Here is an 18,517-nt window from a genome sequence, read left to right on the forward strand (position 1 = left end):
ACTACAGGTGCCCACCACCACGCCTGGATAATTTTTTTGTATGTTTTTTAGTAGAAACAGGGTTTCACCATGTCAGCCAGAACGGTCTCAATCTCCTGATTCGTGATCCACCTGCCTCGGCCTCCCAAATTGCTAGGATTACAAGCGTGAGCCACCACACCCAGCCCTTGTCTTAGTTTTTAACAACAACAACAAAATTAACATGAAAACAATTAGAAATATAAAAAAATACATAGACCAAGAATATAAAGAAAGAAAATATTTTTTGTGCAGTTGTACAAGGTATTTGTGTATTAAGGTAAATATTATAAAAGAACCAAAAAATTAAAGCCAGTGAAATAGTTTAAAAAGTAAAAAAGTTACAGTAAGCTAATATTAATGTATTGTTTAAGAAAAAAAATTGTTAAATGTAATGCAGCCTAAGTATACAGTGTTTATAAAATCTACTGCTGTCCAATAATACTCTAGGCCTTCACATACACTTGTTACTGACTCAACCAAAGCAACTTTCACTTTTGTAAACTCCATTCGTGATAAGCTGTACAGGTGTATCATTTTTTTGTCTTATGTCATATTTTAACTATACCTTTTCTATGATGAGATATGTTTAAATACACAAATATTATTTTGCTGTAATTTCCTACAGTATTCAATACAGTAATATGCTGTATAGGTTTGTAGTGTAGGAGCGATAGGCTGTATCATATAGCCTAGATGTGTAGTAGGCTTTAATGCTGAGGCTTGTGTAAATGTAACTCTATGATGTTTGCATAATGATGAAATTGCCTAACAATGCATTTCACAGAATGTAAATTTGTCATGAACTGATCTATGACTGTATTAATATACTAAAAACATTTTTCAAAAGTTAAGACAGCAGTGTAATTTTGTCAGGCTTTGTTCGATCACAATGCCACTTTATAATTTAAGCTTTCTAGCATTTTAGTGTTAGGAGAATCTATAAAATATATATGAAATTGAGAAATGAAATCATTTCAAATCACTTCCTATTAGTGTCTTCAAACTCTTACCAGAGCATTAGTTCTTAAAAATCAATTACATTTTTTATAAGTATTCAGATTTATGGAATCTCCATGATAACTCATTATTCTGTCATTTTGTTTCCCTACATATTGAAGCTACATATATGGTAGTCCCTGTGTAACAAAGTAGCTTAGATTCAAAATTCATTTTGAAACTTTTTTTCCCTTTCTTGCTTTTACCCATGAAACATTCTTAAAAGCCCTTTGTTTCCCTCCTTTCCCACCAGGTGCTTTTGTGTACTCTGTTTGTCTAATTATGGGCTTGCTTAGAAATTCAAGGGGCTAATTTTGAAACAAACCAGACATGGAGACCCAGCTGCAAAATTCACGGAATTACCAGTCCATGCTTTGGATGGACCATGAGTCCAAATAACCACTGGAAGAAAACACAGACCTTGTACCCAGCACCACTCCCGCATGCCTCCCATTTCATGTTCCCTTTTTTAAGCCCGTCTTCCCAGTCTAATGTTTGGAATGGTCTCTCACTGACACGAGCCTGGCCATTTCTCAACTGCTAACATCTGAATAAAGTTGCTTTTCTTTCACCACACCTCTCTTCTGTTGTGGCTTCCAAGCAATAAGCAGCTGCACTTGAATCAGTTACACCTGGACTTAAACTACTAAATCATTAGTGGTGTCCTTTTGTGGTTAGTACAAAAGTTATTGTGATTTTTGCCGTTTAAAAGTAATGACAAAAACCAGTTACTTTTACACCAACCTAATAGTTTTTGAAGAGGTAAAAATCAACAAACTCTAAGCAACTATTATTCATACATACATTTTTAGGGCCTAGGATTATGTTGAGTGAAAAAATACTATTTCCAAAGAACAGAAGCAGCAATTTTAGATCTTTAAAGTTCATGTTAGTAACATAATTTTTTATTTTAAAATACCTTTCACTTTCATTTTTATTTGCTTAATTTAATTAAGCAAGGCATTTGAGTGCACATGAAGAATATTTTTGCTTTTACTCATATATTTTAAATTTTATAAGCTATCTATTTTATTATCACTAAAATGAACTAATTTTCAACAACATTTAACAAAACTATTTTTCCTTTGTAGAACTCAAACATGCCAGAATACGTTGGTGGCTAAAGACTTAAATATGTTAAATTATATTAGTGTGTATTACCTGCATTAAACACCTATCTTTAAGGCTGATTAAAATTTATTTGAATGTTTTACCACAGTTCCCACTAACAAGAGCAATTTTAAAAAGATACTTAATTTTTCTAAACTTTGTACACTGTTTGCTTTTCCCAAATAATCAATTTTGGGAAGACTAAGCAAAAAACCACCCAGAGATTATGCATGTTAATTTTAGAGTAAATTTTAATGTCTTCTTTTCGTTGAAACAGTTTTTCTGATGGAAGTATTTATTGAGAGTAGCGTGTGCTCAGAGAATGTGTTTAGAACCTTTTCCTCCACAATATAGCCATCAGTCATGAAGAAAACAAGCCATTAAAAATAAAAGTTTCTTTGAGTATAGCTTATAAATATAATTTTTTTCTTCATCTCTAAATTAGTTTCTACAACTTATTATTAAAAAAAAAATGACTTAGGGCTGGGCATGTTGACTCATGCCTATAACCCCACCACTTTGGGAGGCTCAAGTAGGAAGATCAGCTGAGACCAGGAGTTTGAGACCAACCTGGGCAACATAGTGAGACCTTGTCTCTACTGAAAGAAAGAGAAAGAGAGGAAAGCAAGAAGGAAGAAAAAGAGAGAGAGAGAGAGAGAGAGAGAGAGAGAGAGGAGAAAGAGAAGAGAAAGAAAAGAAAGAAAAGAGAAAAAAGAGAAAGAAAAAGGGAGGGAGGAAGAGAGGGAGGGAAGGAAAGAAGGGAGGAAAGGAGTGAAGGAAAGTAAAAGAGAGAAAGAAAAAGAAAGGGAAATAAAGAGAAAGAAAGAAAAAGGAAGGAAAGAAGGAAGAAAGGAAGGAAGGAAGGGTTATCTAGTCTGTGTAGTGACATACACTTGCAGTCCTAGCTACTTGGGAGACTGAGGCAGGATGACAGCTTGAGCCCAGGAGTTTCAGGCTGAAGTGAGCCCTCCAGCTAAGCCAAATAAGTTAGACCATGTCTCTTAAAAAAATGACATGCAAATTATTATTCATCTTCCTATAGATTAGTGTTCATTAGAAATATTTTAAACTATATCCAGACTACATAAAAGTAATCTCAGTATTTTCAACAGTATAAATAGTTGGAAAACTATTACATACCTTAAGCTCTATGTTATATAGAACTTGACTTACATACCTTAAGCTCTATGTTATATAGAACTTGACTAAAATAAGAAAAAAAATGTGGAGGACAAATATAGGAATACGCCTTTGAAATAATATTGCTACCAGCAGTTATATTCAACATCACAAGAATCATATAACCATATGATAACATAGAGATTTTTTTTTTTAGTATTTCTTTGGTCTTATAAACCTGCTTTTCAATTCAATAAGAAAATCAATACTTTTCTTGAGACCTAACTACATGTCAGACATTGTACTTTATTGTATTATCTTACTCGATGTACCTCAAATTCTAAAAGATACATATTATTATCACATTTTATTGATGAAGATTCTTGGATATAGATATATTAAGTTAATCCAAGATCACACAGTTAATGAGTGCTAGAACACTGGTCAGTATATCTGCAAAGCCTGTATTCACCCTTAGAATGAATTCACTTAACAAAAAGCGTTACATGAAAAATATCCTTTATTGTTGATACATAAAATCATAGACTCACACACTTAAAAGGGAACTTAATGTTTACCTGATGAAATGCTACAAAATACATGCTTGAATTTTACCTAATAACATATACCCTTAAAAGGATGGACGAATATTTCCAAGGACAGATGGGGGTCCTTCTGTAGCCCTTTCCACCTCTGAGCATCTTAACTGTAATGGGAGGGACATTACTATTAGAGCCAGACAAAGTTTCAGCCCAGAAGTTTCAATGATAAACAGGAAAGGTCAGGTTGCCGTTCTTATGAAACTTTCATATTAATTAAAAACATATCACGAAACAACATACTCAATGTTTCTAATGGCTTTGAAGAATCCAAAAAAATAATGTAATAAAGAGTGAGTGTGGTTCTATTTTAAATTGGCTGGTTAGAGGCCTTTCTAAGAACGTTTATGCTAAATCAGAATTATATGGAAATTCTTAGTATATGAAGATAATTAAAAAAAAATCCATTCAGTGGGAAAACAGAAAAACAAAAGCCCAAAAGCAATTCATGCAGATTTCCTAAGGCAGGAAACAAGCATGAGCTATTGTAGGAAAGGAAAACGGGTGTTTCTGAAGAAAGGAGACTGTCAGGGAGCCATATGAGATGGGTGAGGGCTGGGCAAGGGCATATGGGGCTTTTGACATCTTGAAGAGGTAGGGTTTCTTTCCAAGAGTAGATGATTTTACACAAGGTAGTAAGATTAACGGATTTTTATTTTTAAGAAACCACCCTGGATGTAAAATGATGAGCCATTATCAGGCCAGAAGAGAACAGAGAAACTGGTTAGGAGGCTGTTGAAGTTAGACAGTGTTATTAGACAAAATTTTCAGCAGTAGCGATGATGTGTCAATGATACAAAACACGCTTTGGAAGTAAAGCTCGCAGGGCTTGCTCATAGATTGCATGTAGAAGGAAAAGGAAAACATAAGCAATTTGCTCTTAAGTTTTTTACTTGAGCAAAAGAATGTTGATTCCATTTACAAAGATAAGGGTTGACATTCTTAGTAAATTACTTTATTGATCAAGAAGAAAATTGAAGTTCAGTTTGGATATGTAAGATTGAAATATATGTGGGATACAGGAGATAAATATCTCTCATAATGTTTTCTATCCAATTTGTTCTATATCTACTCTTTTAGCACCAGAGTCATAAAGATTAACATCTGTTCTGAGTGGCAGCATTTCATATGTGAAGTTTTTTGTTTTGTTTTGTTTTGACCCACTACCATCGATCTTACTTCTACTCTTTATCTTAAGACATGTTTCTCACACCATTCTATTTTTTCTCCTGTATGTTTTAATTTGCTTGTATCAATACTAACTGGAGACCTAAAAACAGAACATAACTGGACAGAACACTGGACACTTTGGAGACACTTTACATAATTTTATTGCTCAAATCATAATGTTCCAAACTCCCTTTTCTAAGAAGTAACAGATGAACATATTCTAACATCAAAAAACTTTACCTTGTCTCATTTAAGAAATACGCATTACTTGACATTGTTAGTTTAGAACTGGGATAGGTTGGTAGGTGAACAGGCAGAAGAATACTCACCAAGGATGGTGTCTTGTAGTCGTGAACTGAAGAGAAGATCCTGAAGTGCCAAATTAGTCTGCGAGGCTACTATTAAAACATGACCCAAACTGGGTGACTTCAAAAACAAAAACAAAAAATTATTTTCTCACCGTTCTGGAGGCTGGAAGTTCAAGGTCAGTGTTCTTCAGAGGCCTCTATCCTTGTGTTGCTGATGGTCCTCTTCTTGCTATGCCCTCACATGGCTTTTTGTTTTTCTGCACATCCCAGGTGCCAATGGGACAATTTCCAGTCCTGAAGAGGCAAATATTTAAAAAATATGATAAAGACAAGTGATACTGTACAGCAGAAAGTTCCAGGTTTCTTTAGTGTAGAATAAAGTGGAACAATATCTACAGCTTCAAGACTAAAAAATATTTTAGTAAAACATAGTATATATTATCATCCACTCAGAATTTTAGTCTCCATTTTAAACTAAAAAGTTAATCTCAATATGAACTGGAAATTTTCAATTTTGGATGTTGATCTTTGTCTAGGCAATGGGGAAAGTTAGCGACATAGTGCCAGGGATAGAGCCCTGGTATCCGAATTTTTACACTCTCTCAACTGAATTTGTGCCTAATTCTAGTACCTTTCTCTAAGAAAAGTAATTGGAATTTAAGCACAGTTAAGTTTGACAAAATTACATCATAAAAAAAGACTCTGAAGCAACTGGAAATATTTAGCCTGCAGAGAATATACAGAGGAGAAATGATGTTTATTTTCAAATGTGCAGAATTTGCTCTATGAAAGAGAAATGAGCCATGTTTTGTGTGCAGAGGGTATAACTCAGACAATTTGATGGGAGACACAGGGAAATTGTAAAGAGGACTATTCTAATAATTGCAGTTATCCATCAAGCTAATGCATTGCATTGTAAGAATGAGATTTTCAAGTCTGCTGGGGTATTAGTAAGTTGGACAGCCACTTGGAGAAAAAAGCACTTTGGGAAATCAAACACTGAACAGATATTTGAACTGCATGATCTGTAAAGTTCGTTCCAGCTCTGAAAATACAACCTTCTAAAAGAAGTCCTTCATAGTTTAATTTGACAACTAAAAAAAGACATTGAAATACAGATTTATTGAGGCACTAACGAGGGACAGAGATTATATTATTCAGTCATTTCAGCCCATAATTGAGAACTTAAAGTTGTCCAATCTGCAATCAAAACAAGTTTTGTTCCGGTATCAAAAGATCTCTCCTGAAACTTAATAAAATATTACAAGAATATCATTATGAATTTTTTTCTTAAGTTTGAAAAGTAAGACTTTTAGCATATACAGATAGGGTTCAGAGACTATTTCAACTTAAAATATTTCATGAATACGGATACTTTTTAGTAGTTATAAATATGATTTGAATTATTAAACTTGTTTCTCTAAAACAAAGTAGTTTATCAAAAGTAATTAAAACTGTATTTTATAACATTATAGAATAAAATAAGACTATGAGAAATTACTTTCCTTCTCACCTCAGCCACTCAAAACTACACATATGTTAGAGTAATGTGGAAGAAGAAATAAGAGCTGCCAGGAGTTGGGGAAAGAGGAGAGAAATTTATGAAAATACCGCTGAAGCTTACACCTCTGACTGCCCACTGAATAGATGTTTTGCAGATATCAATGCTTTTGGATCTTTATCCATGAGGAAACATTACTCACTTGCAAATCCATTCTCACTTGCAAATATGACAGAGAACAAATTCCTTCCCTGCAAGTTACGCTGAAACTCAGGTGTGGGAACAAAATCTGAGGAAATTCATAAACACCAGACCTGTCTTCTGTGAAATGCTACAAGGAAGTTCTCCAATCTGAAATAAAAGGATCATATCCTGTAACAAAATATCTGAAGTTGTAAACTCCACTGGTAAATGTAAATATACAAAAAATTCAAAATACTCATAATACAGGGGTGTGTGTAATCACCAATATCTTTAGTATGAAGACTAAAAGACCAAACTACTAAAGAAAGTAACTACAACAATTGATCAAGAGGCAATATAAATGTACACTGAGACTTCAAAAAGTCAAAATGTGTGGGAAAATGTGTTAAAGCGTATTATGATTTTCATTAAAGAGCTGAGCTAGCTTTGTAACTAAAATGAATAAGCCACTTCAATTTTTGTGAGAAATTAGATGAGATTTCAATAAAGGAAAGTATTATCTTACATAAATAAGTGATTCATCTCATTTACACAATGGTTTACTGGCACTAAAATTAAAGATTTATGTGACTTTTATTGAATTAAATTATGCAGTATAAAAAATCTAAATTATTAACTAAATTTCCCCCTTAGATTTGCTGTATATGTTTAATGCACACAAGAGAAATATCTGAAAACATGAGCATTTACATAGATTCTATTGAAATTTGTGCTGTCTGCTTAACTAAAGAAAAGCTTACCTATATGAAGGCAAACAAATTAACAGCATATGCCTCAGCTTCTCCTGGGAACACAGAAATAGTTATCTCTGCCACTTTATAAGTGCTTGCTATAATTGAAAGTTGTTTCACTGCACATACATTTATTGGAAAAAAATTAACTTTTTAAAGGTTATCTTCAGTAGAATAGAGAAAATCTGACCATAAATACTGCTAAATGTTTCTGATCATAAACCTTGCAAAATAAGGAGAACAGCAAATGAACTGCAACATTGCCCTCTTGTAAAGGGTTGTCAAATTTTCATAAATTGTTAATATGGAAAAATCCTAGTGTTCACATTTTTGTGGATCATGTAAAAATATAACGTGATGGTTATCATTAATAGTAATTTATTATGTATTTAAAATGTGCTACGAAAATATATCTTAAGTTTTCAACCAACACAAAATTATAAGTATGTGAGGTGATAGATGTGCAAATTAGCTTGATTTAACCATTTCAGTGTATACACATGTCAAAACATCACATAATTTTTATTTTTAACTTTAATATAAAAAATATGTAAAAATATTGGAGATGATCTGTGACATGATTTCATCTATTTATTTTGTCTAATAAGTGGGTTGACTGAGATTCCTCTCCACAAATGAAACCTGCAAGTTAGAGGAATTATAGCAATAAACCTTGAATTATTTCCCTTTGAACATTCTATTATGCAATGTAGCCTACTTTCTGAAAATGTTTTATTACTTATTAAGGTACATCTAAAATATGTGCTATTCTATTTCAATGAAATGTAATGATATATTGTTTTAGATTATTTGGGTTTGTTCAAATCAGAAATAAATTCAATTAAATATAAATGTAATTAACACAAGAAACAATGCCAAATATTTTTATCATGTCATTCTTTCCTGAAACTATAAAATCTCTTTGAAAAATCATATCAGTAATATTAACAAAAATAGACATAATAGAGTTTTAAAAGATATGATTGGCCGGGTGCAGTAGCTCATGCCTGTAATCTCAGCACTTTGGGAGGCCGAGGCAGGTGGATCACGAGGTCCAGAGATTGAGACCATCCTGGCTAACACGGTGAAACCCCATCTCTACTTAAAAAAAAAAAAAAAAAAAAAAATTAGCCAGGCGTGGTGGCGGGCGCCTGTAGTCCCAGCTACTCGGGAGGCTGTGGCAGGAGAATGGCATGAACCCAGGAGGCGGAGCTTGCAGTGAGCCGAGATCGCACCACTGCACTCCAGCCTGGGTAACGGAGCAAGAAGACTCCATCTCAAAAAAACAAAACAAAACAAAACAAACACACACACACACACAATATATGATTAACCTGATTGTAATGAGTGAAAAACATTCAAAGCAGATCAAGTTAACTGGCATTCTTGTCAACACTTGGGGTTGTCAGGCTACTTTTCCCCCATGACTAACATACAAAACGTTTTAAATGTGATTTAGCTTTCTCTTGATTTAAACCATCAATAAAAATTAAAAAAAAAAAAAACTATTTAGCTTTTATCTTTAATGACAAATAAACCTCAAGTAGATACATGTCTGCAGATTTTCTTCTTAGCCAGTATGTCAAATTCTTACAAAAGTGGTGTGGACACATATGTAATCCTTAAATTCTACCATAAAAACAATGTTTATGGCCAAAAACTTTGACACTTTGTAAAATAAAAGTTGATATTTATGTAGATGTTACCACATAGATAAATCAAGAATAACTTTCGCCTCAAAATCACGTATGTTGGATACATTTCACAATGCCAGTTATATATGTCCATTGCTATGTATTTATTGTCTGAAAAAAATGATTGACTGTCATTGAAATAAAATTCTCACCCTGAGTAAAAGAACTAGGTAGTTCACTCAATCACAGGTTTGTAATATAATCTATATCAGAAAGATGTATTTATGTTTACTATGTATTTTGGAGTGGAAATACTACGTATAATTTCTTAAGATTATTGATAAAAAGTAACTTTATAGTAATGTAGTATAATAACTAACATAATAAAACATTGTATGTGGGTATCTATGTGTATGTATTATATATAATATTTGTTAAATACAATAACTGGCAATGATAGTCAAATGTTTACTGAGCACTCATAGTATGTCTTAAAGGTTCAGCAATTATGTAATGTTTGCTAGGAAAATAATGTAACTTAAATGGTTTATGTCATGTTATGTATGTTAAATTGTTATAAACAATCTTTTCAAAAATTTAGACAACTTTTATAAGACAAATAAGTTTCTTTAAAAAGTTAATTTACCTAAATTAACACTAATTACTATAAAATATAAATAAAATCATATTTATCACATAAATTCATAAGATCTTTCCATAAATAAAATTCTAGGCCAAAATAAGTGCCTCAGTTAATTCTACCAAATATTTAAAAATAAATAATAATTATCCAAATTATTTCAGAAAATTGACAAGTGAGAATAACTACCCATTGTATTTATGCAGCTGTATAACCCTGATACTGAAATCTGACACATATCATATTCAAAAAATTAAACCAATCATAAGCATGGATGCAAACTGACTACAACTGTAGGATAGACAGAATATCATAAACAAGTTGGCTTTTTAAAATCAGGAATGAATGACTTAATTAACATTCAAAAACAATTAATTATAACAAACCTGATATTAATACAAAAAAATAGAAATCCAAACCACTTCAATAAGAATTTGACAAAATTTATTACCATTTCATAAATAAATTTATGAACAGAAGAGAATTTCTCCAAACTGATAAAGGACAGCTTGCAAAAAACAACAATACAGAAACTTAACAATTAATATGCAGTATAGATTCAACAGAGTATTGGTATTCCAAGAGGATAATTTGAAGAAATAGAAAATTCCAAAGTTTATTTGAATATGCAAAGGATCTAATATAACCAAAGTAATCCTGCAAGAGAAGTATAAAGTTGGAGAGTTTAAACTACCTGGTATCATGACACACTCTAGTGCTACAGTTACCAGCAAAAAGGTGATACTGGAGTAAAGACAGAAAAATATATCAATGATACAGCATAGAGAGTCCACAGATAGACTCACGTGCTTCATTTTCAGCAATTTGCCAAGTCACTTTGATGAGACAGGAGACAGTCAAGGTTCCCCGGCGAATCCTGGCTTTCAAGCCTGAAAGACCCTGAAGGTTGAAAAACTGAGCTGATGGTCCGGGATGAAACCCACCTTTTCCCGGCTAAATTCTCTCTGAACATTTCCCACCTGGGGTCTGGGAGGACAAGGTGAAGCATTGGGGATTTTGCAGCATTTGCAGCAGGGAGGATCCTGGCCTCTTTGGTTCCTGGGTGGTCACTTGGGATTCAATCTTTGAAGTGGGAAACCTGCTAGCAGGATTCTTTCTTGCTTTGTTGAGAGTTATTTTTTCTTTTTCCTTTTTGCCCAGTAAATTCAATTTTCCTCACCCTTCTATGTGTCCATGAGCCTAATCTTTCCTGGTTGTGTGACAAGAGCCCAGTTTCAGCCGAACTAAGGAGAACGTTCTGCAACAACTTCAAGGGCGATGGGAAAACTTTCAAAAAAGATATATGTTGCTAGAATGACTTGAAAATGTTGTAGGAGGAAGGAGTAAACTTATAGTTGTACCTTATGATATACACATAAATACATTAGAGAAGAACAATGGACCTAAACATAAATCAAATTTCTGGAATATGTATGTTTTTTACACATTAGATACACAGGGCTTTTTGTCAGACACAAAAAGCACAAAACTTCAAAGTAGTGATTAATTGGATTTCTTGAAAATTAGAATTTATGTGTGTAAAAGACACAATAGATACTGAAAGAAAATCTTTGCAGTATTTAAATATGATAACTTGTATGTAGAAAATATAAATAACTCGTGTATAAAATGGATAAAAATTTAAAATGGGCAAGGTTTAAATAGATACTTTATAAAAGTAGGCACATATATGACTTATGTGAACTTTAAAGTTGCTTAACCTCATTGGTCACTAGGAAAATGCAAATGAAACCATTAATAAGTAAGCACTTTATAGCTGCTAGAATAGCTAAAATTTTAAAAACTAAAATCTGGTATCATCTATATTGGCAAAGATAGCAAAACAACTAGAACTTTTATCAGTTTTTGGTAGTGTAAAAACTGCTTTTAAACAGACATTTGATCATAACACTAGTTCTACTAGTAGTTTTTAACCCAAGGTTTAAAAGTATCATATACCCTCAAAAAAACACACAACAATATTTATAGTAGTCCTATTTATAAAAGCACAAACTTGGAACCAATCTAAATGTCTTTCAAGGGGAAAATGGGTAGAGAAATAGTGGTTTGTGCATTCAATAGCATACTTTTCAGTAATTATTAAAAAAGAACAAATCTCAAAACTGTATATTAAGGAAAATATGTCAAACATAAAATAGTAATACATACTTACAGTACATTTATATGGCTCCTATCTGCAGCCAAATTAATCTAAAACAAGACAAATCAGGATTTTTGGAAGGGTACCCAACTACAAAGGGACATGAGAAACTCTCCTGATGAGTTGAAAGTAGATTATATTTTATTATGGGTGACAGCTACAGAAGTGAATGCAGTTATCAAAAGTAAATTAACTAAATTAAAAACTATAATTTTGTTAAATATGTATTACGTATATCTATTTTTAAATATATTAGATAAAAAGCACTCTCTAAACCATTATATATCTTTTTGAAAGGTAACAAAATATATTAAAAATAAAAACAATTTCATAGGTAAATTTATATGGACAATTATATGGTTTTTCAGAAGGATAGATGCTATAGATATCAAAATTTAAAAAGGCAAATATGAAAAACATCTCGCCTCATTTTTGACACTGGTTTACTATGTAGTATTTTTAGCTTACAATTAGACCCAAGTGACTCAGCTAGTGTGAAATAGCTCTTTGGTAATAAGAATTAAGTTATGTGCTATTTTGCTGATATTCAAATTTGAGCCCAACACGAGAAGCTTATGTGCAAAAGCCACTAAGTTAGTGGAATGGTTCTTTACTGCAAATATGTCTTCATTTTGTCTTTGACCATTGCACTTCTCTTAACTACTGTGGCATATTGAATATTGTGATCTCTTTTGGCAAATATATTCCAAAAAGAAGGAAACTTATAGGCAGAAGTTGAAGAGAGAGAATTTAACAACATAATAGTCAATTTGTCTGGGTGATCTTAATATCTATCAATAGACCAATTTATCTTTCATATACTGTTGTAGCATTGTATGTCTTTTTAAAATTACTTAACAAAATTTTAAATTATAGTTTTTCAGGGTATGTTTTTGATTAACCATTTTGAAGACATGACTGCCTCTTTTTCCTTCATCATTAGCATCCTAATCACTGAACATAGTATCTGGCACATAATGAGAAAACAGGAATGTTTTCGAATAATTTTTAATGAATGAAAACTACTGCTTCTTAGGGAGCAGCAGGGATGGAAATGTCTCCCCCTCCTCTCAGCTTCATATGTTGAACTCCTAACTTCAATAATATTATATTTCTATTTAGAGCCTTAAAAAATTAAGGTTAAATAAGGTTTTAAGAGTAGGGCCCTAATGCAATAGAATTGGTGTTCTTATAAGAAGAGAAAGGTTTGGGCACATTCACAGAGGAAAGGCCACGTGAGGACACCATAAGAAGGTGACCATCTGCAAGCTAGAAAGAGACGCCTCACTATAAACTATCTAGCACACCTTTATTTCAGAATTCCAGCCTCCAGGAGTGTGAAAAAAATTATTCAGTTTAGATTACTCAGTCTGTTGTATGCTGTTATGGCAGCTCCAGCCAACTAATATAAGGAGAAAACGTATGATTAATTTACAAAATAGATGCTGATTTTATCTCAGAATTTTGAGAGTAGAAAATGTGGTATTTATTCCTCAAACATCAAGTATATTGATTTTGTATTAGGAGCTAACATCACTTTTCTGTAAACGTTTGTTACATGTAGAGTTCAGACAAAATTCTACATAGCCCTTTAATTGTTTTCTTCCTTTATTAGTATCAGATTGAGCTACGTAAATGGGAGAAAATTGTACTGTTAGCAAGAGTAAAACTACTATTCTCACCATACATGTTTCAGAAGACAAAGGTATAAGACAAATAGCTTGTTACTTCTCATAGAGAAATGCAGAGGTTTATATGTGTGTGAATAAATGAAAGTATTTCAGTCAACATTTGTTTACCATCTGTCTTTGGACAGTGATTTGTAAACATTGATGGTTCAGTGCAGCAATAAGAGTTTTCTACCACTTTAGAATAATAAATAACAAAAAGATACCTCTACGATTATTGAAGATACAGAGGAATAAAGAAGGTCTTGACTCTATTTTGCATCTGAGATGACAGAAAGCATCCTAATGCCTATTCTTTCTTCCTATTTGTATATGGATATTTTATAAATAAAATATTCATGTTACCAATATCTATGTGTTTTAGATGAAGATCAAGGTTTTAGACAAAAAACAAATTATTGTTTTTCTCCAATAATAACTGAAGTTTAAAATCTATGTCTTCTATAAGTGAAAAAGAGAACTGCAGGTAACCACAAAATATTTGTATTCAAATGCTAAATATTTCACCTGGTTTGGAAATATTTCTAATACACATGAAATTTTAATTGCTCTCCTAATGCCTTAAAAACAATGATGTTTTCACAAAACAATGGTCATTTTTAAAATGCTTTTTGAGTCACCTTCTCTAGAATTTACAGCTAAAGAAACACTAAATAATGCATGAGGTACAATTTAACATGATAGATTATTTATTTGGAATTATTTATTTGAGGAGATATAAAAGGTTTGTATCTAGATCCATTTTGTGCAAAGTTAACATATTCATTTCAATCTTGTGTGCATATTTCTGAGATTATTTTGAAGCTTTCAATTTTCATGCCAACATAAAAATAATTTTTACATTGTGATGAAAATAAATTGTTAGATTACCTTGATGCTCTTTAATTCTATCTATATGGAAATTTACTAATGTATTTTAAATTTGTTTTCAGAAAATGGATATAAGAAGATAATTTGGGCACTTTGTACTTCTCAGAATTATGAATATTGGTATATTTTATACACACTTTGCTTTGGCAGAATTGAATTGAATGACTTGATATAAATAATTATATATAATGGCCTCTTGAAATGTGTTATTGTAATTTACCTAGGGTGTTCATTTTGACAGTGTTCATTTTAGCACATTTTACTATGATATTTACTATGATTGTTTGTTTTGTTCATTTTTTCTCATATTTTAGAGTAGATATTTTATAAGTATTAAATGTAAATTATTTTGACTTGTATAGTTTTTTACATGCTCTAAAGGAACCCATCCTGTCAAAAAGACAGAGCATTCAGAAAAATATGGAGAAACAATTTTTAATCTGTGTGAACTGCTGAGGCAACCAGAAATAGAAGACTAAGAACTGGAAATATCCTTAACAATTAATCTAAGAAAATATGCATGAACTCTACATTTAAAGTAATAAAAGAAGACCATTTCACTTAATATTTCCTATAAAAATCCCTGGATATAATACATGAAGAAATGATTAAATGACTCTGAAAGATGCAGAGAAGAAGGTAGTCTGTCTAGGGACTCTGGGATTTGAGGAATGACCCAGTCAAGTTCTTGTTTGTTGTTCATTTTGTTGTTTGTTTTCTTTTCGGTTTGGGGTATTTTTGCATCTAATATATCCAACAATAAACTGAGTCAGCAAGTAACATATTAAATCACATAAGTTGCAATATCCCCTATTTATAATTTATCAAAAAATTATAAAATGAAAATTATTCACTAGAAAAAACTGATTATATAGACACTTCCTATAATAATCTTCCATATGATATCAATATGAGTAATTATTTGAATATGCTTTAACTCACTAACCATCAGGAAAATGCAAATCAAATCATCGTATGATGCTGCTCTACCATCTACAGAACAAAAGAGGATGCCAAGCATTGTTGAAGATGTGAAGCAATTTGCCCTCTCATAGATTTCTTGTAGAAGTGGTACAACCTCTACGAGAAAGCATATGACAGTATCTACTAAAACTGAGTGTCCACGTAAGGCAGAGCCCTGGAACTCTATACCTAAAGGGTACATATCCAACAAAAATGCATATGTATGTTCATCAAAACACATACCTTTGAATAACAGCACTACATGTAATGGCCTCAAACTGGAAATGAAACGCTCTTCAACAGTTTATGAATTATTACATTGTCATATACTTATATAATACTGTACAGCAATGAGAATGAATGAATGAATGAACTACCACTACCTGAAATAACATGAAGAAAGCTTCACACAACATCAGCATTCTATCATTTCAATTAAAGAAATATCAAGAAAAGCTAATAGCATTCTATGATGTTACAATTTAGAAGAGTAGTTAGTAGTTTTTTTGTTGTTGTTTTTTGTTTTGTTTTGTTTTTTTGTGTGTGAGAGGGAGTCTCTGTCGCCCAGGCTGGAGGGCAGTGGTGCGATCTCGGCTCACTGCAACTCTGCCTCCCAGGTTCAAGTAATTCTCCTGCCTCAGTTTCCTGAGTAGCTGGGATTACAGGCACATGCCACCACACCCAGCTATTTTATTTTATTTTATTTTATTTTATTTTTTTATTTTATTCGAGACAGTCTCGCTCTGTCCCCCTGGCTGGAGTGCAGTGTCGCGATCTTGGCTCACTGCAAGCTCCGCCTCCGGGGATGACGCCATTCTCCTGCCTCAGCCTCCTGAGTAGCCGGGACTACAGGCGCCCGCCACTACGCCCGGCTAATTTTTTTGTATTTTTAGTAGAGACGGGGTTTCGCCGTGGTTTCGATCTCCTTACCTTGTGATCCGCCCGCCTCAGCCTCCCAAAGTGCTGGGATTACAGGCGTGAGCCACCGCGCCCGGCCCATTTTTTGTAATTTTAGTAGAGATGGGGTTTCACCATGTTGGCCAGGCTGGTCCACCTCAGGTGATCCGCTTGCTTCGGCCTCCAAAAGTGCTGAGATTACAGGCGTGAGTCGCTGCATCTGGCCAATATTAATTCTTGAAAGCTTCCAGAATGCTGGTAATATTTATATTCATGATATGCTTACTGGTTACACGAATGTTCATTTGGGGATGTTTATTGAGTTGCATACTTATGATTTGTGCCATGTGTCGTTCATATGTTTTAATTAAGTAAAACCTATATTTTAAAATTTATTTAAGTTTTAGGTCTCCTCAACCAGTATAAAGTGTTGTCATTAGCAGAAACATTGAAATAATAGTAGTTTGAAAATCAGCAGAGTATCTCTCATTCTCAGTGAACAAACTACTGTGGCCATTTTAAAGGTAGCCCGCTAGTTATAAGCATTTAGTGAGTAGTGCGTATTAATTAGTATGTGTTTCTGAGGATATGAAGAACATTGGTTTATTAGCAAAGTCAGGGATGAGGGATTCTATTTAATATAGTAATAGTTGTAATAACTCTCATTTTTGATTTCCAGTTTGGGTATACTGAATAGTTTATGTATTAAGTTTTTCACACAAAATTTAAACTGGATCAAATCATGTATCTTGATTCTGATTTTGAATGATCTATTGATTTTAAATGTTGGATTTAAGGAGCCAAAATTTTTTGTTGATTTGAATGAAACAACAAACTGGTTCAGCCTCATGATACGTTAGTGAGAACATACTGAGTGTTTACTTTATGCTTAGCAAGAATAAACCTTCATGAAACAATTTAAAAATAAGTAATGCTATGCTTTTCTCAGGCAAACATTTTTAAAATTATAGGTAGAGAAGCATGGCTTGGTATGGTAAAAGATAAATGCTTCCTAGTAAAGATAGAAAATGAGGGGATGACCAAAAGATAGTTACAGAGCAAAGTAAACTAGAGGTGAAGAACATTCTTATGTGTTTTTGTGTTCCTTCGTTTATTTTTTAATAATGTGATAAAGGATAGGCAATATAAATCATCTAGTCTTCACATTCTTTAGTTACAAAATGGGGAATAAAACTAGTATCTATTCCATTTTGAATTATGATAGTTTAATAAGATAAACATATGAAAGTCATTTACATAGGACCTGCAATTAGTAACCCTTAAGGAAATTAGTCTAGTGAAGTCATCTTCTCATTATCTCTAACATAGAGATGTGTGTGTATATATCTGTCTCTGAAGAATAGTAGTAAATTTAGTTTGAAGAAGACCTCATAATGATGAGAAGAGTTATATTATAAAGAGACAGGCTATTCTCCAGGTTTAAGTGAATAAATGTTTGGAAAAGGAGAGGGAAGCATTTACATAAAAAGGTGTTAATTCCATTAGATTCTCTGATAACAAAACATTTATGTAGTTAATGCAATTTTTTTGTCCAGAGTCTGATCTCCCAATATCATAAGAATTCCTTTTTTAGTAATAAATGATGTCTATGTGAGATGAATAATATTAATCTTTCTAATATTCAAATAGAGAGGAAAACAATCACATACAATATTTATAGCACAATAGCTATAAACATGACAGCATACTAACAATAGTACGCTCTAAACTCTTTGTGTAAACATCTATTTTACTCACATCCACTTACTTAATAGAAAGATTAGAAGCACTTTTAATAGACCAGGAAATGATGTTTTGGCTAAACTTTTAAGAGAATTTCATGGAAACATTGGACAAATTAATGATGTTTGGAAAAAACAAAACAAAACGTATTTTCTGTTCTTT

At 32.5% G+C, this 18,517-nt stretch overlaps 1 long non-coding RNA gene across 4 annotated transcripts in view; it reads left to right on the forward strand.

Annotated features, from left to right (window-relative positions):
- The window catches only part of LOC105499100 (uncharacterized), a 175,586-nt gene that overhangs the window by 84,913 nt on the left and 72,156 nt on the right, over window positions 1-18,517 (forward strand). The window contains exon 3 of one of the 4 annotated variants that reach the window (XR_011610300.1): window positions 1,271-1,381. The exons of the other annotated variants lie outside the window; for them this stretch is intronic. This is a non-coding gene — a long non-coding RNA (uncharacterized lncRNA). Of the gene's footprint in view, window positions 1-1,270; window positions 1,382-18,517 lie in introns of those variants that run through there. 4 annotated transcript variants of the gene reach the window in all.

Source organism: Macaca nemestrina, chromosome 12 (genome assembly GCF_043159975.1).
Source record: "Macaca nemestrina isolate mMacNem1 chromosome 12, mMacNem.hap1, whole genome shotgun sequence".
Lineage (NCBI taxonomy): Eukaryota > Metazoa > Chordata > Mammalia > Primates > Cercopithecidae > Macaca > Macaca nemestrina.